The 8693-nt window shown below is 36.8% G+C and overlaps 1 pseudogene; it reads right to left on the bottom strand.

Moving 5' to 3' along the window:
• Positions 1-8693, bottom strand: part of LOC109471236 — a 49823-nt pseudogene that overhangs the window by 5214 nt on the left and 35916 nt on the right.

Genomic DNA, 8693 nt, shown 5'->3' with positions numbered 1-8693 from the left:
CGTTAAATGAGGTTTATTGATGTTCAATGTGTAAAAATTTTACTAAATCTACTACAATATACTAAAATTTAGTAGTCCGACCAATGTAAGTACATTGTATGTTCATGCTCAGCTTTTGAAATGCTAAATAATACAGTCAGATGGGACCTCCCCTTGAGAAGGAAGCAGACCTTGGGCCATGAGAAACTGACCGGGGGGAACCAAACAGACTTAGAGTTACATGTAGACTCAGTCCATGTGCGGTATCCACAGAAGGATACTGTAACAGCACATCACAACACTTGAAGAATGTACAATTTCTTTTACAATTTTCGAGTATTACACATTTCATAATGTATCTTTAGTTTCATAGAATTTGTAAGGCATGTATATTTTATTAGTCCCGTATAGTTTCCAAATTTTGACACAACTGTAGATTTTCACATTGTTTTGCTAGACTAAGTAATCATTCAAAACCCTACATGTACATCATTGATTTAATGGCTAGTAAATTACTTCCAAAGAACCCACATTATAGAAGTGGGTAAATTCGTCTTATACTTCCTCAAAAGCAGTTAAAGATCAGAAGAAGTAAAACCCAACAAAACTGGCATGATATATAGCTTACAATGTAGTATTAAGTGTACATAGGAATGACATCATTGTACTTTTCATGATATGTATGTTACATGTACTTGCAATTAGCTTACTGGCATTTCTTGACAACGAAAATAATCTTAGCCTACATCCATTTTTTGCACATACAAAAATGTTTGAGACATTTTGTTGTTGTTTTTTTTATTAAAGCTGTGGACAAGATTGCAAGTCTACTTAACTCATGCTTCAATCTTTGCTCATAATTGTTTACCGAAGGAAAACATTTTTTTTTCCTGTTTCTTCCTTTTCTTCTCCAAATAAGGTCAATGACCTGAACCAGATGTCTCTCACCATGGTAACTGGTATAGGGTTACATACATGTAATGTTGCAAGTGCCATGCAGACCTGAGTTCAAGAGGGCTGCATGGTCACCATATATGTGAATGTGTTTGAGTAAGAATAAACAAAGCTCGTTAAGCTGGGCCATGTGAAGGTAAACATAATGCATATTTTACCTTTCTAGTTTATTACTTCAATGATTCCAACATAAGGCACTCAATACTTTGAATGAAACTTTTTTTATAATTATATCCTGATATAGAGGACTTTAAGGCCACACCAATTTAATTTCTTGGTTAACGGATTCGCCTCTTCATTTTTTCCTGATTTGCAAATAAAAATAAAAATTCAGAATCAACTGCAAAATGCTCATATTTTGCCCTGAACAGTTGAAAACAGTCCTTTTCTTACTACTTGTTATGGTCATTCCATCTTTCAATGCAGTGCTACCATTAAAAGTTAAAAATTCATTGTTTAAATTTTGAACCAGCCTGGTGTGTTGACTTCATGGCTCCTATCATACCATTTTGGGCCATAATAGGATGCCTAGGCCTGTTTTTATTTTATTTTTTTTTCGCCCGCCCGCTCCATTATTTTTCTGGAAAAATCCGTTAACCAAGAAAATAAATTGGTGTGGCCTAAGGTCCTTGTAACAATTCAATTACTAGAGCTAGCTCCAGCTAGTTGGGTACAATGTAGTTGATTTGTCTGTATATAGAGCAATAAACTGAAATAAAAGTGACAAGTTATTAATTGCTCAAGCTGTGTTCTCACCTTGCCTCCCCAGTCTCCATGATGAGACCGACCTTCAGCCTCTGTCTAGTGTTGATCAAGTGATGGTGGACTGCACCACATACAAGCAGAGAGCTGCAGGGAAGGACATGTACATTACAAACAGTACACTGCATGCAAATAGTTCTTAGTCTTAAACACTGCAAGGCAGTGTTCTATTCAGACAGTCATCTCAATTTTGTTTGATTTAACATCATGTTAAGTGCAAGGTGTGACAATCCTACAGGGGGTTTAGGGGCATGCTTGCCTGGGAAAATTTTGAAATTGACCCACAAAGAAGGCTACATTTGTATTTCCTGCAACTTGACCGGCATATTTTCCTGGTAGACTGAGTTAAGTTTCTCTTCTCTTTCAATATCTTATACATTTACAAAGACGTACATTGTACACTTGCTAGAACACTACTAAAAGATGAGAATTAAGATCAATTTCAACTTAATATTTCTCAAGAGCCATTATCAGTTATTGAGAACATTATAATTCATAATAAAACACACATACAGTGTCACAATAAATATGAAAGAGCAATATAGCAATAAGCCTGATTATCAAAAACCAGCAATATCACTTCAAGATAGGCCAGAACACTGCAGAGTTAGATTATAATTTTCCCTTGCAAATTTCACTGCCAATCTGGAGGATAAAAATGACATATTTTTGTTCTCCAAATCAAATAAATAAATAGAAAGCAAATATCAAATAAATATAGATTTACTGCAATTAACATTACATCATACAAGACTCATATTACAATACAAATAATGAAAATACATTGGAGGGCTCAAAATACTGGGTGCATATGCATAATTACACCTTATTGCAAGTAAAATTGGTGCTGTGCAAGTATTTCTGATGTCTACCTGCACCTAAAATGCACTGGTACTACATGAAGGTGTATGCATATTTTCATAAGCTGTGTTGACTGTCATCACCTGTAAAGTGTAAAAGAAATAATGGCAGTGGCTTTAGAACAGTTTTTAGTATGATCCATACTTCCTACTTTCTAAGTGATGCTGAGGTGAAGTTTGTCCGGTGCAGGTACATGTATGCAGAAAAAGGTATTTCAAGCCCTGCATTGTAAATGATAAAATCACTCAATGACTCACGCAATAGGCACCCTCTCCTTGCATGCGGCTCTATCAGACAGGATGAGGAAAGTATAGCCTTCTTTCGAGGCTTGAGAGCAGTCGTCACACACACGGTTCAGGGCAGGCACCAGGCCACGAGTGCCGTCCTCAACAGGATAGGTCACATCAATAGTACAGGTCTGGTACATACAGAAGGAAAAAGGAAGGTCATTTTTGTAGGATACAGCATGAAGTACGACTGCCCTTCTCGGGACTCATTACCCCTGACTAGGCTGACTGTGTCAGGACGGCAAACCCGCCACTAGCACAAAATAGACACACCATACTGTCGTATCTCTCGTTATAAAAACTCACCTATCCCAGAGGTCACCCCATAAATTCTGAGGGGAGAAGTGCTCCCTAATCAGTTGATGAAAAATCAGCGAATTTTCATGTAAATATTAAGAGAATACACTAAATTTGAACATTTTGGAAGAGGTTCTAGGATTTGGGGGAGGGGGAGCTCCCTTGCTCCATTGCTTGGGGAAAGCCCTATATCCCCTACATGTGTCATCTGCTGAACAATAACAGACACTTATTCCTCCCTGCGTTAGCAACCTTACATACTGTCATGGATATTTGTAAGAGTTGAAGTTATTTGGGAATATTTGTACGTACATACTTACTCATACTTTTGACCGTTGTGGTGTAGCCAGTACTAAGTACTATGTTGTGTTTTATGTATTCTTCTTAATGTTTCTGTATTTCAACTTTATAATGTGCAATAGTGTATATTTTTGTGGGTTTTTTTAATGAACTGTACATTGATTCACAATTCAGTGACTTGTACTTTAAGTTTAAATAACTCTAGAGTCTTGAGCTTGCTTCAGTCATTCATTGGTTTGTCATATTTGACAATCAGGTGCTTTTTCACTTTATGCAAAGGACTATTGAAGCTTGTGACATTGGTAATTGAGAACGAAACGCAGATATTGATTATATAAATGAGGACTTAACTTGCATAATTAATGAGAAAATTTTATAATCATGTAATGATTATTGATGAACGATTAACCTGGAAACCACATATAACTATGTTAGGTAAAAAAATTTCAAAAACTATTGGTATTATTGGAAAACTTAAACATCTTCTTACTCAAAAAACCATTATTACCATATACAATAGCTTAATATACCCATATCTAACCTACGGGAATATAGTCTGGGGATGCGCCTACAAAACCACACTACAGCCCCTAGTATTACTCCAAAAAAGATTTGTTCGTTCAGCCACCGGCGCCAGTTTCCGCGCACATTCTGCACCTTTGTTTACAAAACTTAAGATTTTGAATATTTTTGATATAAACAGACTTCATCTGATGCTATTTACGTTTAAATTCCTTACTTGTTCTCTTCCAGACACATTTAATGGTCTTCTAAATCTTAATTCCCATTTTCATACTTACCAAACTCGACAAAGTGCCCATTTCCATATCCCCCTAGTTAGAACGTCCGTAGCCCATATGAGTGTAAAATATAAATGTACAACTACTTGGAATAATCTCCCGCTCCACCTAAAATGTTTAACATCAATGATTAGCTTTAAACGAAATCTTAAAAATCACATACTTTTATTTCCCACCGACATTTGATGTCTTATTACTGTGATTTCATCTGTATAAGTTTGAATTTCCGTTTCTTTTTAAAATTCATTTATTTTTCTTGAGTTATTGCTGTTAACCTATGTTTTAACATATTATTTGTAATTAGCGTTATTTATCAATCACTTTTGTTACTCATTGTTACTATTTGTTTTGTTACCATTATCATATTGATCATATTGATCAAATTTACTAACTACTTATTGTTATTTATTGTTACCATTTGATTTGTCAGTATTATTTCAGTTGTTAATTAATTTTGTCGGGGAAGATCCCAGACAAGCCACTATGGCTTCATATCTTTCCCCAGCATTTTATTTTATCGTCAGTAATATGTTCATTTTATTGTTTTTTTTTTATATATATGCGAACCAATAAACAAACAAAACAAACAAACAATAACTGCCTTGAATTTCATACTTGTGGTATTTGAAAGTTCAGTGAAGTTGAACATCATTAAACATAATGTATTCAGGACCTCATTTGCATAATTTATGAGGAAATGCTAGAAAGGCATTGTTTGTTAATATAAGACTGTCTTTTGGTTGAGAATATGATAAATTGATATAATTCATGGAAATGTGGATCCTATTTGCACAATCAGGGGGAATAATCTACAAATTGTCAGTCATAAATATTAACATCATTTGGCGAGATCGGGGAACTCTAGTCTTTTTGGTATGTTTTTACACCGTAGCAGTTTTTAGAGGTAAATTACACCCCTACTTTTGAGGTTTGGAACAGTCCCTAGGCTGTTAAACAGGCCTGTCTAACATTCCTCCATGCAGATCTTAGGTGCGCTTATACATGTACCTGATCTCCCAGCAGATGTTAGAGTTTGAGTGTCTTGTGTATAGCAGCAGCTGATTTTGTTTCAGAGTTTGAAAGAGAAGCCCCAAAAGGGATTAACGGATTTTTAGATATGAACAATGTATATCAGAGCATCATTAACATTATCTTTGACGAACCACAAACACACTTATTACCTTCGCCAAGAAGGTTATGTTTTCAGTAGCGTTTGTCCGTCTGTCTGTCTGTGAACAGCATAACTCAAGAAGCTTAGTATGCATTGTCATGAAACTTGGTAGATGGGTAGGTCTTGATAAGACCTAGAAATGATTAGATTTTGGGCCCCCTGGCGGCTTTTGTTGGTACTGCAGCAGAACTTCCGGTTTTGATATCTCGCAATCCGGACATGTCAGGGTCACGAATTTTGGTTGGTAGATAGCTCTTGGGGTAGGGAAGAAGTGACATAAGTTTGGCCCCCCTAGCGCCTTGTTCTGGAACTGCAGGAGCATTTGTTGAAAAATTTTCGAAGGATGATAACTCAAGAACCGGTGGACGGATTGTCATGATTTTTGGTATGTAGGTAGCTGAAGTGATGCTTGACACAATCAAATGATAATTATGCAAATCAGGAGCTAATTTGCATAATTAATGAGGAAATTCTATAAGTCTGCTTCGTTCGATAATAGGACTATGAAACCAGTGGTCGAAATACTTTTTTTCAGCGCTCTGCAATATTGCAGAAGAGTCAAAATTTTGTTCTGCAATTTGGAAATACTTTCTGCAAATACACAAGCCTTCATACTACAATCTTGCAGGTTTATAAGCATGAACTATTGATTAATATGCAAATTAGTGAAGACAAATGTTTGGAAGTCCAAAAGAAACAAAAGATAGACAAGTCAAGACAAGGTTGATGCAAATTAGTGAAGAAGCTCCTGTTGTTTCAGAATAGGAGCTTCAGTGTTGTCTGTCCTTGGGGCCAAGAGCACCAAATCCCAAGTGCCAATTTTTCCTTCTGCAAAATTGCAGATTGTATAAATTTTTCTTCTGCAATCTTGAAAATCTATCTGCAGATTGCAGACTGCAGACAGGTATTTCGAACACTGGAAACACTTGTGACATGTAATAGAGAACGAAAAAAACATCTGAGGATATAGATTATGTAAATGAAGACCTAATTTTCATAATTAATGGGAATATTTTATAATTTCATAGTTGTAACTTCTGGGAATTTCATACTTGCCACATTTGGAAGTTAAGTGAAGGCGAACATCAATAAACATAATTTATTCAAATCATGACCTCATTTGCATAATTTATGAGAAAGTGCTATAATAGCCTTTTTGTGAAGATAAGGTTGTCATTGAGTGGAAAATATGATCAACTGATATAATCCATGGTAATGAGGCTCTTATTTTCAAAATCAATGATTAAAATTGTATGATTCTTCGACCGCAAGGGTTAACATCATTTGGCGAAGGTACTAGTATGAGATCGTGGAACTCTTGTTACTTCATATAGATCTGTGTCCTACAGACTCTTGTTTGTTTTTTTTAACTTGAAACTGAGAAACCAGAAAAGACTTGAGACGGAGAGACAAAGAGGCAAGAAATCAACATGTTTCACAAGTCACCTTCCAGCCATGTACCCTGGTGGCCTTGATGATCTCCAGATCCTGTAAGGTCAACATGGGGTGCTGCAGAAACAGTCGTTTGCACTGACCCTCACTTGGCTCCAAGATGTTAGACTCAGGACCAATGGGACAGGCCTGGTAACAAATAACAGGCATCACTCATATACATGTAAAGAGAAACCATATTATAACAAATTGAATGTAAAATGTACCATTCCATTACATCATGTATTGCAAATAATAATGATGTTAGACTTAGTATAAATAGTATACATAGTATATACATGTACATAGTATGTACATGTAGTTGCTAATACTAGTAATTCATGTTATTTGCCATATATTGTACATGTACATGTAGATGTACCTGATACAATCACTGTTACAATAAACCTTGACTTGACTAGCTATAATAAGGACGGGTGTCAAACAACTGAGTGTGTAACAGTGGGGTTTCAAGTGCTGTTAACCGACTCATCTGATGGGTCCTGGATCTCTTTGCCTAGCTATAACTTAAGGGCATTGCATTTTGAGCTGGCTGACCAGCTTTGGTGTGGAATTGAATTCCGGGAGCCAGACTTGTCTTTCTACTCCCGCCTCATGTGTGTTTCTATGTGCTTCAGATTTGGGGGCAAATCATAAAAAGAAAAGTGTTTCAAGTGCTACCAACTGACTCGTCTGACGGGTCCGGACCTTTTGGCCTACTGGTTATGGCTGCCTGCCCAGATCTGGCGCAGGGTCGATTCCCAGCATGCCAGGAGCCAAGGGTTTTCATGTTCCTACTCGCCCCTACTTGTTTTAAGTGTACATTCAGGCGGCAATCATGACAATGGATATGCTTTTAACTTATCATAATATCCCTACCAGAGACATGACGATTTTCTCCCTGAATGGGTCGATGGGTGGGTTGGTGACTTGAGCAAACATCTGCTTGAAGTACTCAAACACAAGAGGGCTGTATTGAGACAAGCAGGCCAGGGGAGCATCATTACCCATAGAGCCTAGGGCCTCTTTCCTGTGGGGAAAGACATGAGGAAATAATGTAATTCACTTTAAGTTCACGGTACAAAAATTTCACTGCCTGAGAAAATAAATCTGGTAGGTGTTCACAGAACTACATGTATACAATGTACATATGTTCACAATGTTGTTAGCACTAATGGTTCTAAGTTCACAGTACAGCAGTGCCTGAAACTATAAACATAAATCAGGAATTACAAGTGCATCACAATCTTAACATATAAAGTGTCAAATGCAGCAATGTCAACTTTACAGTAATTGTATATAGGGGTCAGAAACTGCTCATGAGTCGAGCAGTGAACATAGAGTATATAAAGGCATGGCAAAGTGATTTCACATTTACATGTACACAGGGCTCGGGATACTTTTTGAAGGTACGTGCAAAATTGCACGTTGGCAAAAATGGTCGCTAGCTTCTGATTAATATCTGCCAAACAAAATGGGTCAACTCACTTGTTTTTGACCATAGGTAACACCAGCATGCTGAGGGTCTCAATAGTGTATCCATAAAGGGGGAGTCGACGGTCATCCTCCACATTTGGGTAGCGGGTGATGTTGTTGTTGACTTCATCAGTTGGTTGTGCTTTATAGAGGTCATCCAAGGTCACAAGCTTACAGAAAATAGGGTTCAAATGTCAGAAGTGAATGTCATATTGTCCCTCAAAAAATACCATATTTTCTATTGGTACTGTACATTGTATATTACAACAGGTTAAGTAGTGAGCATACTGTGGGGCTAAACTGTTCTCTGGTAGTGCATGTTTTCCTGTTTCCTCTTCATGAGTACATCTACATACACAATGTAGGCTAATAATT

This window comes from Branchiostoma belcheri, unplaced genomic scaffold (genome assembly GCF_001625305.1).
Source record: "Branchiostoma belcheri isolate BF01 breed outbred unplaced genomic scaffold, Haploidv18h27 scaffold241, whole genome shotgun sequence".
NCBI classification, from domain to species: Eukaryota; Metazoa; Chordata; class Leptocardii; order Amphioxiformes; family Branchiostomatidae; genus Branchiostoma; species Branchiostoma belcheri.
This window is presented reverse-complemented; position numbering and strand designations above follow the sequence as displayed.